Source organism: Glossina fuscipes, unplaced genomic scaffold (assembly GCF_014805625.2).
Source record: "Glossina fuscipes isolate IAEA_lab_2018 unplaced genomic scaffold, Yale_Gfus_2 121, whole genome shotgun sequence".
Lineage (NCBI taxonomy): Eukaryota > Metazoa > Arthropoda > Insecta > Diptera > Glossinidae > Glossina > Glossina fuscipes.
In genome coordinates this window covers 6,209,408-6,210,352 of record NW_023998464.1, presented here as the reverse complement: position 1 = coordinate 6,210,352, position 945 = coordinate 6,209,408, and positions in this window count along the sequence as shown.

The following is a 945-nucleotide window of genomic DNA, read 5'->3' as shown; positions in this document are numbered from 1 at the left end:
AAGTTAAACAAAGAGTGTCTCAGTACGTAGCGAAACGCAGGCATGTCTGCACTTCAATAAGATTATCGGACATGCAGTGAGGATAAAATATAATGTCTATACAATAATTTTCGTTTCTAAAGAGATTTCCAACGTCGAAATTGACATTCTATACAACACACTAGTGACAAAAGTGTGTAGAATAACAGAAAGAAATTTTGGGAGAGTTTGAAAAGAGAAATTACTGTTCGTACTTCAATCCATCATTGCGTAATTGTCTCTTTTACATATATATACACATAGTATACGTCTAATTAGTTAATCCATTAAAACATGTCGTTTTTAATTCTAAGCCAATTGCTAAAGGTATTTGCCAAAGGAAAAAACTGACAGCACACAATTTACAAAAAATCGCACAATTAAAATTAATCAGAGAAATATAATCTACATAATCGATATAAAGTCACGAAATATATGCGCTACTCTTCCAGACAGTTTCTTATATAGATATAGATAGATATTTCCGTATACTATGAAGTTTCTGAAAAGTATAGGAAATTTATAAAATGTTTCTCTCATAGGTTGATGGAGATAAAAAGCGTATTTTAATATAATTTCACTAAACAAATGAAATGTTATTAACAACTTTTCCTTCTCTTTTTCATATAATTTCCTTTAACTCAATGATACTCTATTTCTTCATGTATATATATAGTTATATAATATACATATATGTATTTAACATTTTGAACTCTATACATAGTCGTCATCTGTACAATTGTGTATGCATTTATGTGTGTACAAGTCCAGTGGAAGTGTTTGGTAGGAAAAAAAAAAAAAAAAATGGAAACACTTGTATATACGTTTTTGTATCTATGTGCTAGTGGTTTTTTGTTGATTTTGTTGTTGTTGGTGCTGCTGTATCAACTGAGGCATCTTTATCGCATGACCCATTATAAACTGAGG